A 16,214-nucleotide genomic window follows, 5' to 3' on the forward strand; every position below is an offset into this window, starting at 1 on the left:
ATTAACCTGTAAGCATTATTAAGGTGTCCCCACACGGGCTGACTCTATCCCACGTTTTGTTTGTTGGGATCAGATCACCACACAGCGCACAATTCCCTCGTTAACATCTCGATCGCTTTACTCAAGCAGCCAATCAGATAAGGCCGGCTGACCTGGACCAAACTCCCAGTCTACTGTTTAAAAGCTGACAAAAAAGCATCTGCCTGATGGGCTGAAATGTGTGTTTGTAATGCAAATTATCATTTTATTTAAATTAAATGGAATAAGTTTTGTGTTACTTTCAGGTTACGTAGGAATTCTAATTTACAGGGGGACAGGTGTAGGAGGTGGACAGGTGTAGACGAGTTCACCTCATGTTTCTTCTCTCAGTGTGCTGCAGTTGCATCTCCACTGTATCCTGATCCTGAGCTCCTCACATAATTTGGACCTAAAGATGTGTTTTCCGCTCTCGTGGCCAGCACTAACCACCTCGGCCGGACTTTCTCCTCGACTCTGCAGAAGTTTCATAAGTAACCTTTAATTTAACTCCCCAGATGTTCTCTCCATGAGAGCATTCTTCACTTACCAAATGCTTCCTTCCTGAGACTATTCAGCTCATTTTAGTCTTGGCTGCTGCACTACCCAACAGTAAAATGGCACTTATTTTTAGACCACACTCTAAAACTTTCACCTTCGGTTCACCACATTTGAGACTGCATTCAGGCAAACTTCCATCACTTAAACGTTTGAACTTGTCTGCATGTTGTTTTGGGGGTCGGGTATAGAACATGAATATGAACAGATAAAAAGGGTCGTGGGGATGTAAAAGTCATGGTGTCATGGCCCCCATTAAATCCTAAGATTAAAAAGTTACAGTTTTTAAACTTTAAGTATTATACCTTTATAGTTATAATAGCCAATACCAATAAAAGGGGGCGAACAACTCTCTTGGTCCTCTTTCTTTCAAGAGTTTATTGCACTTTATGGTTTTGGCCGGGTTTGAATCCTCAGCAGGATGCTCTCTTCAGTCACAAGTCTCTAAAAAAAAGTAGTTCATCATTTAAGAGCTAAAGAGTCAGATATTCCCTTAAAAGTTGGTGGAGACCAAAAAAAAAAAAAAGGTAAAACAGGACAAAACTGAACTTTGGGATGACTCCCATCGAACGCCAACGTGACTCAATCGTCAGGTGAGTACGCCAAAACCATAAGAAGTCAGAAACCTGACAATGTGTCAGAGTTGTTTCTTAGTCTTCCTTAAGGAAGTACAAACTGAAAAAGTCCTGGGATAAAATTTTATCAACATGCAAAATGCCGGTGTTTTTCAAACTGGAAGATGTGCACTAAAAAAAATGTCATAAGTCCATAAAATTTCCTCATATGATTGATGTTGTGGCAAAATCTGTCCCCTATCAGTGCAAAGCAGTCTGTATCAGACCAGGAATGGACGGTGAGCTACAAAGACCTTTGGGAGAAGACAAGTTCAGACTGGGACAGGACACATTCTCCGCGGGTGAATCACTGAGGAGAAATGTTCCCGCTGAGGATTGGAAGCTCGGGTCTGAAAGGTCATGAAAGTAGGTGAGACGTGAGGCCTGGCAGCAGCACATCATCCATGGGTCTGATTCAGAGGCTGAAATCACTGCAGGCTGCCTCACATGTATAGATTCAGGTCACTCAAGCAGAAAGGAGACGACTGCCTCTCATTCTCAGGCTGAAGGTCCTCTTTAGGCCTAAACCCTGAACGTGGCTCAGCCACTTTGTTTTAAGGGAAATTTAACCTGCGGTGATTCAAATGAAACCTCCAAATGATTCCTTACACTGATTAAGACCACGCTGGCTCATATGTGTGAGCCCTGTTTTTAATAACAGCCACGTAAATGAGGGATTTCTGAACTCTTTTCTCCGTCACATTCCACGTTTTTATGAATCTACTCTCCGTTCCAAATGTTTACAATCTGCACAACGCACCGGGGAGTCAAATCCCTCACCAAAGCCCAGCATCCAGTGGATCGCAGATGATACAGAGTAATGAGAAGCTAACAACTGATGTAATATAGAAGGCATCTAAAACAGCAGAGAAAAAAGCCCTGTGGATGAGTTCTTACTCCACCCCTGAACCTGACCTTTCCTGCTAGTAAAGGCAATATCCTGTGGTTGATCTCTTTGTCTCCCTCAACCAACAGAAAACAGATGTGGAGCTCACAGCCTGTACGGTACACAGTCCCCAGCAGGGGGGAAGCTACACGGATGTGATGTAGGGTTTTTTCTCGTGGTCTTGGTGAAGGCTAAAAGAGTTTGCCTCAGGTTTACACACTTATGTTTTCATTGTAATACAGAGTTTTGATGCCAGTGCCTGATTTGGGTGATTGTATGAACATCCTGCTGATTCCTGCTGTTGCAGTGCACAGTCACCTATTATTCTACTGCAGACCCGGCACTGTGAGGTTGGTGTTAAGTGGTCTGGAAGTCTCAGTGTGCATGAAGGCAGTAGCAGTGATAAAATACCAACAGGCAATTAGCAATGCCTGTAACCTGTTCTCCATGTTTAAGTACCTGACAGGATGATGGACAGATGATGGACAGATGATGCCTTTTTGTGTCAGGAAAATGGTCATGTGACAGGGTTTGGGAGATCAGGGAAGTCCAAAAGCACAAGCTCAAATTTTCAAACCGAAGTGGTTTCAGCAGCTGCAGCCTCCGTCACAGCAGCTGTAAAGCGATCGATGTTTGGCACAAACGCTCTTACACGGTGACCGTTTCTTTCTTCTGCTGTGACACCTTAAAACTCAGCTGCAGGGAATGTGGGAATGCTTTTGGTTTCACAGGTCTTTGCTCATGAGCTTCCAAACATCGACCCAATGATTGTTATTAAAGTTATTACAATTCAGGGAACATTAATGTCTGCACCACAGTAATTTATACAAACATTTTCAGCGTACTTTAGCCAGGCTGGGCACTGCTGTACGACGAGCACACTAATTATTAATCAAACCATTAACTGTCTGATTAGCTGACGAGTTAAAGGTTCTCATTGCTTACATATCTGAGCTGACTGAAGCTGAGCCTGTTTCCATGTAATGCTGTTTAAAGTCCCAGCTGTCACCGGTGCCACACTGCAGGCTGCTGAGCCGGGCCTCCCCCTCTGAAGCATTTGGCTGGGGGGGGGGTCATTCAGGCACTCACTCTCGATCGCTCCGGCTTTCAGTGACCTCGACGCCGACTTCAGCAAAACCGCCACTGTGCCCGTCTGTGTTTGGATGCGCCAACGGGGAAAAGATGGCAAAGTCGGCATTCGCCACAGTCAGGTTTCACTTCCACATCTCTGCGGTGAGTTCGGTAGAAGTCTGTGATAGCTGCCAGTCTGCATGTGGCTGAGCTTCGCTCACTCAGCCACTGGTGCCAGCTGCTGCCAATTCACAGTCAGAGCCTTAGTGACAGCAGGGGGACTCCCCTCGGTGTGTGTGTGTGTGTGTGTTTGTGCAGGCATCCAAAGCAGCTGTCAAAGCACATCATCAGATGAGTTCTTGTCTTTACCAGTAACAGTCATCAGGATACTGTGGCTCCTCTGAAAATCAGAAGTGCCTGACTCCGTGGTATAATTCACAAACGCACAGCTTAAAGCAGATAACCCGAAAGCTGGAGAGGGAATGGCGTCTCACTAAATTAGAAGATGCTCATTTAGCCTGGAAAAAGAGTTTGTTGCTCTATAAAAAAGCCCTCCATAAAGCTAGGACATCTTACTATTCATCATTAATTGAAGAAAATAAGAACAACCCCAGGTTTGTTTTCAGCACTGTAGCCAGGCTGACAAAGAGTCAGAGCTCTGTAGAGCCGAGTATTCCTTTCACGTTAACTAGTAGTGACTTCATGGATTTCTTTACAAATAAAATTTTAGACATTAGAGAAAAAATTATTCATAACCATCTCAAAGATTATTCTTCATGTTCGGCTGCTTTCAGCACTGCTGGTATTTGTTTAGACTCTTTTGCTCCAGTTGATCTTTCAGAGTTAACTTCAATAGTTACTTCCTCCAAACCAGCAACATGTTTGTTAGATCCCATTCCTACTAGACTGTTCAAAGAAGTCTTTCCAATTATTGATGCTTCAATCTTAAAAATGATCAATCAGTCTTTATTAGTTGGCTATGTACCACAGACCTTCAAGGTGGCTGTAATTAAACCTCTACTTAAAAAGCCATCAGTGACCCAGCTGTCTTAGCTAATTATAGGCCAATCTCCAACCTTCCTTTTCTCTCAAAGACTCTTGAAAGAGTAGTTGTAAAACAGCTAACTGATCATCTGCAGAGGAACGGTTTATTTGAAGAGTTTCAGTCAGGTTTCAGAATTCATCACAGTACAGAAACAGCATTAGTGAAGGTTACAAATGATCTTCTTACAGCCTCTGACAGTGGACTCATCTCTGTTCTTGTCCTGTTGGTTTAGGGCTTTTTAAAATAATTTTTGAATTTTAATAATTTAGTAATTACAGCATCAGCTGTAAGCTCCCATATTTCTAAAGGCCACGCCCCCAGTTTGTGTTGCACACTTTAAGTTAGCTCCTTTGTGCTTTTATTTGGCTGCTTCTGACTCTAAATGTTCTAAATGTGAAACTCAAGGTGAGCCAAAGGGCAGCATCCTCTAAATGCAAGGATCAGATTTAGTGTTAGGAGATCCACTTTAATGGAGCTGCATTCTTTAAGCTGGAGTGTGACCTCCTTATGTCAGGCCTGTATGAACAGTAATGTGCACGTTGGGCTAAAACAACCTTGTAGATTTTCTGCCGCCTTCATTTCCCCCCCTGGAACGCACTGCTGCTCCACGACCACCTTTTGACATCACCGAGTTCGTGCTCGGAGCAGCCTGATGTTACAAAGGTTTTGCATGTGAAACAAATGAGAGCAAAAATGGGCCCTGAACATTTTTTCACCCCGCTTTCTCTCTAATGAGCTGATTACAAAACACTAGCAGACCTCATTTTGGCCCAGAGCCGCAGCGCGAGGAGAGGATGGCAGCAGCACGAGGGAGGAGGGAACGTTTGAGGAACTTGCTGAAGACAACCACATGTCTCTATATCCTAGCTCAGCTCTGAGCTCCATCTCTTGTCTCCAGCTTCTATCTGAGAGGAGACTGTGGCCTGGCACCGAGTCAGTGCGATTTGGAATCTAATATTTCCCATCATATGGAAACAGAAGAGAGAGCCCAGCTGCCCTGCCCTTAACACTGCGTTGACTTTGTAGCTGTGGGAGGGCCTAGTGTAAATCATAACTTACAAAGTCCCTGCTCTCTCCCCTTCCCCACACAAACCCCGAGTTAGGAGCACAAACAGACCCCCCCCTTCAGCGCGATGGCTGCATTTTGCTGCGAGCGGCCTCCACACAGACCCCGATCTCTGCCTCAGATTACGGCCGACAGCAAACATCACAGACAATACTGCATTGTCTGTGAGCCTGTCAGTCTGTCTCACAGCCACACAGAAACAGCCTGCTGGGTGGTTAATGAGGAAGTGATAATCATACAGTGAAGGGAACTCTGAAATCCTCCTCACTGACGGCACTGAGGCATCAGTCCCATCACTACTTCCTATAACCTCAAAGGAAGATACTTGAACTCAGTCTAAAGATGTTTCCTACATTTGAAAACCATAAAAACCTTCAAGTTCTGACAATCCTGTTTGTAACCTGTGATCGACAAAGACACGACACCTGCCTCCTGATCTGCTCCCATATGATCTGCAATATGCAAACACGTTATGAGAAGGCAAACGTCCGATTCAGTCCAGACATTAAACGCCTCACCAGGACAAACTTCATGTAACCTTTGGTTGTTCACAGCTGGGGGAGTGCTGCAGCTCACATGGAGAATTTCCTAAAGTGTGAACAAGTCAGACGCTGATGATTTCCTGCTCCATGTAACAAAGAAGCTGATTGTCCCAGAACGGCAGCGTGCAGTTTGTAGCATCATAAAGATAAATGTAACTGAAGTTTGGATGAGGTGCTAAGTTTTCATCTAATCCTGGCTAGCTTAGTTAGTTAGCATTAGCATTCTGCATCCATAGACACAGACGCCACACACTCAGATACCTGCTAATCAGAGCTAATTAGTGATCAGTAATATCCAAATAAAATCCCAGAATTTCAGTCAGCAAACTGGAGCTCCGCCTTCTTGGATGGTCTGTTAGTCCAATGAAGCTACAGCAGCCATATTATTGGTCAGATAATTGCACTAAAAATGCTCCAACAGCACCAACACGGTCCAGAGGTCCAGTTTAGGGCCTCCAGTTAGCTGAGGTGAAGCCTAGCAGACAGCTAGCAGCTACAGCCGCCTGTGTCACCATCCACCTGTCAGTCAAAGAGGCCACGCCCCCTATAATGCAAACTTTAATCAGGTGAGTTATATGGAGGTTGATACAGGCTAATGTGCTCTGGTAATCTCACACAGCGCCCTCTAGAGCCACAGAAGCTTTTCTACAGCTTTTATTTCAGGTGTAGGAGCTGAAAATAAAATCTGTGTTCAAAACATCAAAACTCACCAAATACTTTTTTACTGTTAATAAATATTTTCACTGTGAGTTTAGCCGGTGCGTCGTCTCCTTTTTCTTTATTCGTACAGGCCAGCGTTTTCATTTAATGCTGAAAGAGAAAATGGGGTTTGAGCACAAACGCCACTAAAATAAAAATAGTTTGAGGTTTAAAAACCCAGCCAGCCTGTCACTTTCTATTGTCAGTGTGAGTTTATCTTGTGGTGAGATAATGACCATCCCCCCTTCCTGCAGATGAAGTGACCTGTGGTGACCTGGGTAGGGTTTCCCCTAAGACCCCCGCTCTGTGACGGCATTGTTCCCGAGTAAGCTGACAGACAATGATGATGTTAGAGCCGAAACACTTTTGGGAAACCAGGTTTCCGATGACTCAGCGAAGGAGTGTGCGTGAAGATGGGCCGTGATGAAGCTCAGCCGCTGCTGCTGACACATCGTGCATCACTCCGAGCGCAGTGCACACAAGGGTGGATGTTTAAGTTTCCCTCCCTCCTTGCGGAGACCCGAGCGGGCAGAGGTAGGATTACATGACAGAGGAAGGCGGTCGTTAGGCCTCGTTGGCTCGGTTTCCCCGAAACAACTTATTTCCGCTGCAATCGTGCTGAAGATGAAGGAGAACGGCTGCAGTGATTGATGAGGTCAATCGGCCTGTAATGAGCTTGTCAGTTATTTTACTGCACAGCCCTTAAAATGCCTTGTTAAAAGTACATCATCCTGCATGCTGCCGTGTTCTCACAGGCCATGTGTGCTCCTTTGAATGCAGCGTGACCCCGTTTCTGTGCCGGGATTCGAGTGCCCACTCATACCCGCTCTAGTGTAAAGAGGAGGGAGAGCGGCCCGGATATGATGGGAGCCTCTTTAACCTCCCGCACTTGAGAGCGAATTGAACGGGACGCCTCGAGGGCAGAGAAACAACAAGTCTTAAAACAAGCGGGGATTGTCCCGCACCGCCCGCCGTGCACCAAGCAAAGGAGACGGGATCGAGTGAAGGGCTCTACACACGAGTGTGAGCGCCATCGCTGCCTCTCGCTCTGAGTGCAGGCCGACTGTGAGAGGTCGCAGCAGCTCGCTGCCTTTTACTGCTGCTCTGAACGCCCATTAAAGTCTCATCAATTCAGCCCAGTGCATGAGGACGTTTCAGGCCACGGCACCCCCACCCACCACCCGTCTGTGGGCCGCAGGCCTCGCAGTGCTGAGAGAAGCACACAGAGCAGATCAGCCTCATCACATCAAACCAGCAGATTCACTGGTGACAGTCTCAGAATCTTCTCACTGGATCCACTCTGAGCTGATCTCAGATCCACGTTTCATTCTGCTTTTAAAATCATTAACTTGGGCTCCGAGAAATTAATTAATTAAAGCAAATTAATTTAAAACTAAGATGACATAATTTTTCCATGATCGATATATATTTAATCCCTGCGTGTAGCCCAAAACACACACACACACACACACACACACACACTGCTCTGTAAGAGCTGTGAGCTCAGCCAACATTTAATAAGGTGAATATTTAACAAATATGTTTTTTAGAAGATGAATAGAAGCTGGTGATGAGACTAATATTGTGGGGGGGGGTTTTCCTGTCTAAATTTTAAAAAAATGTGAAGATTAAATCCATGTGTGTGATCAGCAGTGTGTGAGAGGTGGAATCAAAGTGCGACGACAGCAAACGAGCCAAAGCACCGTGAATGAGTGTTAGTGGCTTTATTCAGACTGAGAGGCTCTGCAGGCTGAGCAGACGTCAGATGTATCCTGATGCATTTGGTTTCTACCCATTATGAAAACAAGATCATCCAAATGAAGCAGTCTGCTGGATTCATCCTCTCTCTCTTATAGCTCTTTAGTTTTGGGTATAAACTAAGTGCACCCTTTCCTTTGCAGCGGTGTGCTTTGACCCCTCCCCACAAGCTCAGACCTTCTCCCTGTCCAGCTCAGCTCGAGCTGAGATCATGGTCATTAAATGACAGTTTTAAGAGGAAGGATGTGGAGGGATCATTAAGGTCGCCTGCAGCTGCCTTTGCATATTTTCAGCTCTGCACGGCGGACGTGTCAGATGGTTCTCAGCGTTGAGGTCTTGGGCCTAAAGTTTCACTTATGAATATGAACTTGGAGCTTTTTTATTTATTTCTTTATTTTATAACCTGTCCTGTCCGGCAGCTTCAGCAAACACAGTCATGGTCTGACGTTAGCAGCTCTGTGAACTCTCTGCAGGCTCCTCTTGTTAGCCAGCTGCAGCTGATGAAACTGAAACGAGCCAAAACTCATGAGTGAAAGCTGAGAGCTCCACGACCGCCTGTCTGCACACCATCCATCCAGTTCATCGGTCACAGCGAGCCTGTGGGGGCCGTGGAGGACGTTTCCCGGCAGCCTGAGGCTCGCAGGCAGGAAGGAGTTAACAGGCCTCGCAGAGCCCACTCATCAAGAGTGGCTCTCGCTCACAGGCCGCCTCTCACTGCCCGTCCATGACGCTCGGGAGTGTGTGTCAAAGACACACATCAGTCTGCACACGCTGCCTCTTTCAGTGCAACGCACCGTCTTCCTGATTCTGTGCCGTGATGGGAACGTTTCTGCCAGGACGGAGAGAGAGGAGGCCCAAAGATGCTGCTAAATATTAAAATGACAGAGAGCCCAGAAATAAAACACACACAGTATTCTGTGTGTGTGTGTGTGTGTAGACTTTTATTATTTTGAATAATCCTTTAATAGAATCACTTGACAAAAACTTCATATTTTTATCTGCCTAAAAAAATGAGCTCATTGTTTTGTGTGTTCGGCCTTTTGCTGTGTTAAATTCTCCTGTGGGAAACTCTCCTCTCAGTGTGGACAGGTTTGTATCACCTGTTAGAGCAACAAATGTTTTTTATGCCATTACTACCAAAAACAACAGATTTGTTTATAGTTGAAAACGGTGCATTGATTTAATAACACTCACAGTAACATCAGTAACTGTGAGTGTTCTGTTTGTGGCTGCACGTCAATACAAGAGTCAAAGTCATCAATAACCGTGAAGATGAATGAGTACTTTCTGCCTGCGTTCCCACAGCGAACCTCACAGCTGGAGCCTGAGTGGAGTCAGAGTCCCGGCCGGAACATCTTTTTATTCCTCCTTCTCGTGCTGACCCACCTCCGTCCTCTGGAGGTTCTTTACAGCTTCTGGATTAGAATCAACTAACTGAAGTGAACGAAGCCAAACGAGCAGAAAGCGTCACGTTCAGAGATTTGATGACAAAGCTCTCATCAGCACATCTGCGTCTGAGCCTCCCCGCAGCAGGGCCCAGCAGCAGCTATCCTTCATCCACGGCCACTAAACTCAGTGCAAACATTTTCAGCTGAACCACAGAGGCCTCAGAAGCCCCCCACCACACACACACACACACACACACACACCAGCCACTGCATCCTGACGCCGGCTGGACTTTGTGCCATCACGAGGTGACAGGCCGCTGAATGGCTTCATTGGTACAGTGCAGACTCTGAGAGGCTTTCTCTCTCTCTGTCTTTCAACTTTTGAGTTTACTCAGCAGGAGTGAGTGGTTGTGGTGTTGGAGGAGGAGGAGGAGGGTGGTGAGGGGGTGCTCCTCCCCCTCCTCAGAGTCACTTCACCCTCCAACCCTCCTTTCTGCCCCTGTACGCTAGACTTCATCGGTATTTGCTTTAAAAAAAAAGAGAGAAAAAACAGAAAACTACCCCCTCCTCCTCTTCTTCCTCCAACACACACACACACACACACACACACACACACAGATCAATAAAGTGGGGCCTATGTGAAAACGGGGGGCTTCAGCAGCACACGGGGGCTGTGGAGATGAAAGTGACATGGCCACTATAGGGTCTATGAACGGCGCAGAGCGGAGCCCCCAGACTGAGGCTGAATGAGCTGAATAGGCTCATCCATTCTTCCCTCCTTTCACTCTCCGTGGGCCGAACTGTTGGAACTCTTCATTCCTCACAATGGCCGAACGCACTAAAACTTTTTCTTTTTTCTTCTCATGCAAATCGCCTCAGCTCTGAACGCCAGTGTCATCATGTGGAGCGGAAAACACACAGGCAGCTCCTCCGTTAGAGAACTGCTGCCATCATCTGAGGCTGTGGAAGAGCCTCATTTTGACCCTCAAGTCCAACAATTTCCAACTTTCCTCCATCTGTGTCTCATTAACACGCAGCAAACAAACAAACAGCATCAGCCATTTGATTCTTAAATGCGAGCAGCAAAAACCCAAAGATGAGGCTTCCCTCCCACCGATATTTAGGCCAAAGCAAGTCAAGGAAAAGTGGGACTCATAAAAGTGCAGCCGTGAGTTTGGAGATCATTAGCAGCGCCTGTTAGATAGGAGGGGAAAGCCAACAGCAAATATAGCTGCTAAAGGGCCCCACAAAGGCGTGAAGTGTTTGTTGACTGCTCAGGCTGCAGAGCAAACAGTCAACTTTGAATCTTTCAACAATAAGTACACATCTCCCACAGTCCGCGCACTGACGCGTCCACGCTGCATTCCTCAGCCCGCTCTTTGATTCCTGCTCCTCATTACAGGATTAAAAACGCGGAGCGTGTGGCTGACATTAGAATAAGTACACTGAAGCACCACCGAAGCTTATTTACGTCTGAAAATAAAAATTAGAGGAGGAAAGCAGCGGGAGAGTGAGCGCTGATAGAGTGCAGCAGGAGGATTGGCGCCGGGTATTCTGATCGCATCTCTTCCCATATGGATCAAGTTGCAGGAGCAGAATTTTTTGGATTCCTGTGTCAGAAAAGTTCAAAGTGCAAATGAGATGTGAAGCTGCCCTAAAAGCTTCATGTGCCGCTGACACGCAAGGCAGCAGAAACACAGGAGGAGGAGGAGGAGGAAGAGCAGTGAAACACTTTGTAACACAACAGAGAAAAACTGGGACATTAAAGCGACTCCGGGCAGCATCAGCACAAACTTCTCCTACCTTCACTGGCGGCTCTTTTCTCTCCGAAGCTCTTCCAGCTCCGTGTTTTTCTCCGAGGTGCTGGTGGGGTGGGGGGAACCGTGCCAGGAGTCGAGATTCCCGTAAACTAGAACCGAGCTGGCACCGGCGCTGAGCGACGCTCTCCAAACTGGACGCGAAACTCCATGAACCGAGTTAGGAAAAGTTTGGAAAGCCGCAAAGTTTGCGCGACATTACACTCCCTCTCTGCTCTCCTCTGTCCCGATTCAGAGCGGAGTGTCCAACTTTTTCTTACAATCCATCTTCCCGAAGAGGTGCGTGCGTGCGTGCGCGCTCTCAGCAAACTAACCTCATACTTTAGTTTCTGTCTCGATGCGCGTAAAAGTTTGAAGCAAACGCGGTTTGTGTGCGTCTCTCCGCAGTTGTCGCAGAGACATGCGGTGCTGTTGAGATCTTCAGGCTGCTGATCTGTTTTCAATCCGACCCCCCTCCCCCCTCCCTCTCTCTTTCCTCCCCCCCTTCACCATCCCTCCTCTTCTCTCACTCCCCGTGCTCCCTGGTGAGTTGGGCCATTTGCTGCACCAGATGGGCCGGGCTAACTCAATCCAGCAGTTGTAGAGGCAGAAAAAGTTAGCTGAACTTTCAGCTGCTCGGTTGTTCGCAGGCGCGTTTAGACTTTACGCTCAAAATGCGCAAATGTGCACCAGGAAAGAAACAAGCGCCTGTTCGTTTCCCCCTCGGGGAGCGGTGCTTTCTTTGAGTGGGCGGACACATTATCAAAGCGCTCTTTTATCTTGAACAAACCAAACGCACATTCAGCAGCGCTTCATCCACAGCCTGTAGTTCCAGTCACAGCTTGTTGATTTAAAAAGTAGACAACAGGCAATCTTCATAATTCATGCTTTGTTTACTCTCATGGAGGCTTTTTCATCTTGGTTGGAACCGATTATTGAGCGGTGCAGCGGGGGCAGCGCTGCGGACAAACAGCATTTATGATGTGATGCATGCACAGGAGAGTTCACCTCATATAACCCAGCCAGAGCCAGCGCGGCCCAAGGCTCGTTGTTTCTAATGAATAGATATTTCTGAGGACGGTGCAGAGGTGAGCCGGGTCCACCTGCAGAGGTGCTGCACTTTAACCCAATCTGAATTTAGCTGAAGAGTGAAAGCACTGAACTCCAAATCCTACTTAAGTACCTGAAATACCCAAAGTATCCAAGGGAAAAGGACTGAACCTGAGGATATGTCCCAGCTGATGTATTTCTGTGGGATTTGTGCCTCATGGTGAAGCTGATCTACTGATTTTATCAGCCACAGGAGGAACATGGCTGCCACGAAGGTGTCACAGGGTCCATAAAACTTTTAGCTGTCAAAGTAGCATCCACAAAGCTTCCCAGCAGGGCATCACTCAGTGTCATACAGCACACACGCCTGACATGACGCCCGCTCGCCTCCTCATGCCTGTTTGAAATGATTTTGCTGCAGCGCTCCAAGTATTCCAACTCTTTCCCAAAGCTGCTGTCACCATGGAAAATGTCAGGTTGGGATGTTTTCCACAGGTGTTTTTTCTCACATGCAGGAAATCCTCTGTGTGGTTTAGGTGCAGCTGCCCGATGGAGCCGTTAATGCACCAGCTATTATTCCCACATCAGTGCACAGACGAGGAATCTGGGAGAGTAAAGACTGAAACATCAACTTTCCTGAGTTTCATACTCTGCGCTGGAACCACTGTTAAATAAATGTAATCATTGAGTTTTCATCAGTTTGTGCTCTAGTGTCTCTCCTGGGGGTTCGACCATGGGAGCCATCAGCGGTGGGTCGTGTGCAGGTCGGGGGGGTGATGCCTGTCACCTCCAGGCTGCATGTGGAAATGTCCTTGAGCAACACGCTGAGGTCCAAACTGCTCCTGATGCATCCTTCATGTCAGGATGTGAGTGTCAATGAAAGCATTGATCTGGTTTTTAATCCCACAGTGAAGCCAAATCTTTGTATTTGAGTAAAATCTTCGAGAGTCAGTGTTAACGCAGCCTTACCTGCTTTCTCTGCATATTTAAGCTCATAGTTTGAATTTGTTCTGTTTTTTTTTTGCATTATAATCAGCAGGAGTCACAGCTTAATATTTATTGTTATATTTTGATGAATAAATATTTCAATATTGCCATCTGCCAGTTTTTCTTCATGGTGTTCTCAGTAACTCAGTAATGATTTAAAGCAGTAACAGGAGCATACGTGGTTTAAGCGTGCTCCGTGCCATCAGGCTCAACAGTTTCAGTTGTTACTGGTTAATTTTCTCCTGTCACCTGTCAACATGTCCAGAAGCTGCTGGATGATAAACCAGGACATCTTTTTAAAGTGCTGCTAACGTCTGTGAGGCTCCTGATCCACCAGTGCTGCTGCAGTGATGCCACTCTTTCCTTACACCCTCTGACCCCACGCTGCTTCTCCCAGAGAGCTGACTGTGTTCACCTGGACGCAGCATTTTCAGTGGGAGGTGCGTTTCACCCAGGTGACTTCCTCAGGCTCACCTGGCTGCAGCCTTATGAACAGCACAACTGCAGAACAACTAAAACTTGCACCTTTACCCAACAACAGGCCATGAGCTCAGGTTCACCATCGTTAATAAACGACAGCTCTGATTATTGGCTGCTGTTGGACTGAAGTGTTTTTAATGTGGTCAGAGTAGAAAAATAAAGTGAAATTTTATCATATAGTATTTGAGTAAACTGAGTCAGAGCTGAGTGTTGGAGGCTGACTCACTGATGCTTTCATTCTTCATTTCATGGTCTTAGAGGGGCTGTCAATCACAGAGCCCCCCCCTCCACACACACAGACAGCCCATCAAAGAGGCCTTTCAGCATGTTTGCGTGATCCTGCCTGGCCTTTCATGTGCGGGAGAAACAAGCACAAACATGGACATGTCAGGTAACCCTGACCGCACCTGTTCAGCTCCACAGCAGAGGCTGAGAGGCCAGGGCGGAGCCACAGGAGGCCCGTCGGGCCTATCGCTGCCTGTCGTCCCCCTCTGTGTCCCCCTCTGTGCATCATGCCCGAGGGGCCACTGTGAAAACCAGCCTGTGCACAGGAGCGGCCCCCGTGGCCGCCTGTATCTGTGTGCCTGTACCTGTGTGCCTGTACGTGTCCTCAAAAGAGGGTGAATGCCGGTCAGCCTCGCTCCCGTGGTACGACGCTCTTCCAGGCAGGAATTTTAATGAGTGTGTTTTTCCCTGATCGCAGTGGAAGAATGTAACTGCAGAGATCGAACACGAAAGCTTTTGGAGAGAGAATCAAAGTGAAGAAGTATTAAAAACAAGGAGGTGAGACGAAGACGTGCCAGAGAGTCAGAGAATCTGGTTTGATCATATTAGCTCATGCATTCTTCAGCAATGACCCCGCTGCCCGCGATGGTGCCGCTCATTACCCGCCCCACTGTTTATGGGTCACGTGTTGCTTAAATGAACTCGATGGCCGAACCGTGGATTTGAGTTTGACCTGGAGGTCAGAAACTGAGCTTGTCTTTACTTTGATATGTCTGCAGGTCGGAGGTCATTCTGTCATCCATCGCTCAGTCATGCTGCGATTTTCATTTATAGGAAAAAGGACACTGAGCACTCCAACAAGTTTAATATTAACAATTATTACAATAAATCATTTTCATGCATTTGTTTAATATAATGAAAAAAATCAGCCTGATGTGAAAATCAGTGAAACATGCTGGATTTATGTTCAACCAACAAATACACACACACACACACACACACACACACACACACACACACACACACACACACACACACACACACACACACACACACATTATACGTCACATCAAACTCAGCAAAGTTTAAATGTCACTGCAGAGTTTTGCCAGGTTTTCTCCTCCTCTGCTTCCTTCGTGTACATTAAGAATGATTTTGTGTTTTGTGTTTGTCTCGCGTGGGCTCAGCTCGGAGATGAATCTGTCACTGCTCTGACTCACGGCACCACCTTGTGGTTCCAGGTGGTATTACACATGAGCGCAGCCTGACCTTATTCACAGCACTTTGTAACATAGCTGATTCAGTTCAATTCAGTTTTTTTAATAAAGCACCAAATCACAAAACAGTCACCTCAAGGTGGTTTATATTGTAGGTAAAGACCCTACAATAATTAGAGAGAAACGACCCCCTATGGTGAAAGTGGGAAGGAGAAACTCCCTGTTAACAGGGGAGAGAGACAGGAGAAAAGAGCCACTGTGGAAGAGAGCCATAGATGAATAATAACTGATGAAATGCAGAGTGGGGTTTGAACACACAGAAACACTCAGCACATGCACAGTTCTGAGCAGCACAGTGCTCGAGCTTCTTGGTCTTATTCCAGCGTGGGACGCCGTCCACGGCTGTGAAACTTCATGACACGATTCGTTCTTCGGGACGCTCCACATGCTCGATGTTAGACACTCGTGTTTCATCCTATTTTTAAAGCTGTATTTGAAATTCATCATCATAAACATCTGAGCTAAATAATACCAGCTTCAGTTAACTTCAATAAAACTGTTATTACATCATCAGCTGCTGACTCAGCAGAGACAAACTTTTCAGTCATCGTCCTTTTTATTGTTGTAGTTATTTAATATCTCTGCTGAGGCCTGAGCTCAGAAAGCTTCAGCTGTTTTATTCCAGCCTGCAAACATTCTAACCTGGTCTTTACTCTGCTTCTATTTACTGTGTTTATTCTCCATGTTTATTCAGTTCTGTTTGGTTATATTTACTGAGCTCTTTTACTTTATAGTCAGTTTGTATTATATAGTTTTG

The 16,214-nt window shown here is 46.4% G+C and overlaps 1 protein-coding gene across 2 annotated transcripts in view; it reads right to left on the minus strand.

Annotated features, from left to right (window-relative positions):
- Positions 1–11,875, minus strand: part of gli2a (GLI family zinc finger 2a) — a 79,962-nt gene extending 68,087 nt beyond the window's left edge. For both annotated transcript variants that reach the window (XM_030758890.1, XM_030758891.1), the window contains exon 1: positions 11,446–11,875. The gene's annotated coding sequence lies outside the window, so the exon portion shown is untranslated. The remainder of the gene's footprint in view (positions 1–11,445) is intronic.
- Between the last annotated feature and the right edge of the window lie 4,339 nt (positions 11,876–16,214).

This window comes from Archocentrus centrarchus, chromosome 21, assembly GCF_007364275.1.
Source record: "Archocentrus centrarchus isolate MPI-CPG fArcCen1 chromosome 21, fArcCen1, whole genome shotgun sequence".
NCBI lineage: Eukaryota > Metazoa > Chordata > Actinopteri > Cichliformes > Cichlidae > Archocentrus > Archocentrus centrarchus.